Genomic DNA, 2,362 nt, shown 5'->3' with positions numbered 1-2,362 from the left:
TATTCTGAATTTGAGTTAATTTTTCGAGATTATCAAGTTTTAAGCCCCTTTTCTCTCTTCCCTCCTGAGCTCTTGCCAAGTGCCTTAATTTCTACATTTGTAAAATCACAACTTGGGGTTCAGTGGTATTTCCTTTGTTTAATAGCTATGTGTTCAGAGATACGAAGATTATACTTTTATGTCTCAAGTTAAGGGTATTCAGGTGACAGTTGGATTGTTACACATGTAAATGGATAGTCCAGTGTCCTGAGGTACACGGAATTCAGACTTGCAAATGGCACAGGCCTATCTGGTGCTGCTGCTGAGGGCAGTCAACCCGCCAGGGCTAACTTGGCATCTGATCAATGAAAGGGGTTCGTTCCCTCTGCAGAGGGAACACGCTGTGCGTGAGTCGCTCCTCCCCCCACAGCCTAACTGAAGAGTCACCTGCACTCAGTCGAGCTAAAGACATCAGCTATCCAGCCACTAAATTCCATCAGCACTGTTTAGGCCCCACCTCTTGGTGACTTACAAACCTATAACCATTGACTTCCCATTCCCTGAGCTCTGGTGACAAACGTCACTGTGTAAACCTTTAATACATTTATTTCTGTAATGTAGCCAACTTACTTTTCTTTGGCCCAAACCATAGGTCTAAGGGTCATATGAGATTTTTTTAAATTATAGTCAGCCCTAGCTGGTTTTGCTCAGTGGATAGAGCATCAGCCTGTGAACTGCAGGGTTCCGGGTTCAATTCCAGTCAGGGGCACATGCCTAGGTTGTGGGCTGAGTCTCCAGCAAGGGATGTGCAGGAGCCAGCCAATCTATGATTCTCATCATTGATGTTTCTATCTCTCCTTCTCCCTCTCTGAAATTAATAAAAATCTATTTTTATAAATTATAATTTAAAAATATTTAATATGTTCTATTGATTTTAAAGGGAGAGAGAAATATCGATCAGTTGCCTCCTGTATGCACCCTGACCGGAGATCAAACCCAAAACCTGGATATGTCCCTTGACTGGGGATCGAACTGGTAACCTCTCCGTGCTCTCAACCAACTGAGCCACACTGGCCAGGCCATTCTCATGTTTAAGCTACAAAACATACACAAGTAATACCTTCCTGAATATATACAGCAAGAAGGGCGTGTCCTTACCCCGTCCCTCCTCCAGGGGTCACCTCTTAGAGGTAAGAATTCTAAATTGCTCTTGAAAGCGCCCATCTTCGCTCCAGGGCGGCTCCTTGAGTCCAAGTCATGGCCTTCCCACCCTCCGGCTACAGCCCGACCTCCCACGTGCAGGCTGAGCTCAGATAGCGTGGGCCGGCCCCAGGCCACCCTTCTGCTGGAGGAGGGCTTGCCTTCCATGTGTAAACGCAGCATCTGGGGCTCAGGAAAGGGAGCGCACAACAGTTGTTTGTGAGATGCAGGCCCCCCTGCTGGAGCCCTCAGGCTTCACTTGGTTCTGATCCGATGAAGTCCCAGCGCCTGGCCTGGCCTGACGGGCTCTCCACCTGGCTGCACGGTGGAGGCCCATGGGAGCACGGGACACATGCCCCCGTGTGAGCGTGGGAAGTCGGGTGGTTTGCAGTGAGGGTCCTCCGGCAGCCGCGTTGGGAAGCTCCCCCGGTGGTTCCAGTTGAAGCGCGGGAACGCCCAGCCTCGAGATTGGGTCGCGCTGGGTCACCCCAGCTGCCTCTCCAGCTCCAGCCAGTCTCCTGCGGGACACCCCCCGTCCAGGCCACGTGAAAGGTATGTACGTCAGCTTTCCCGTCACGCACGGCTCCCCAGCCCTTCTGGCTTCCACCTGGTGCGCGTTTCAGGATAACCTGGCTCGTTCTCATGGCCATCACACTCACTGCGGGGCTGAGGTGACGGGGCTCCTGGGAGCAAACCAGTCAGGCTCCTGAGGTTCCTCAGACAAGGCCCCCGCCTTGCGGGCTCTCCTCGGCCCCCTTGGTTCAAGTTTCAGCAGGAACCCTGCCCAGTCCCTTTAGCGACACTCCCCCACTCTGGGTCTGACCACGCGGTCTGTTCAAATTCCTCATCTCCCCACACCCTTATCTTACCCACTGGCCAACTTCAACAAAAGTCTTTCCCTGCCTTGGTAATTCTGCACCCCCACCCCACCTGCTCCTGGGCATCCCCACTTTTCTGTGTGTTCAGAGTTGAGCCTAATGCTTCTCCCAGAGGCCAAACCCCATGCCCGAGTCCTCTGAGTGCTGCGACAGTAGCAAATGCCATGAGTAAATTATTGTGTTTGGTTGATCCTCGCCCGAGGATATGTTTCACATTGATTCTTACAGAGAGGGAGGGAGCGGGGAGAGAGACACATGGATGTGAGACACACATGGATGAGCTGCCTCCCCAGCGCCCCCTTCTG

Source organism: Plecotus auritus (assembly GCF_963455305.1).
Source record: "Plecotus auritus genome assembly, chromosome: 8".
Lineage (NCBI taxonomy): Eukaryota > Metazoa > Chordata > Mammalia > Chiroptera > Vespertilionidae > Plecotus > Plecotus auritus.
The sequence above is the reverse complement of the archived record's forward strand: the minus strand, read 5'-3'. Positions refer to the sequence as shown.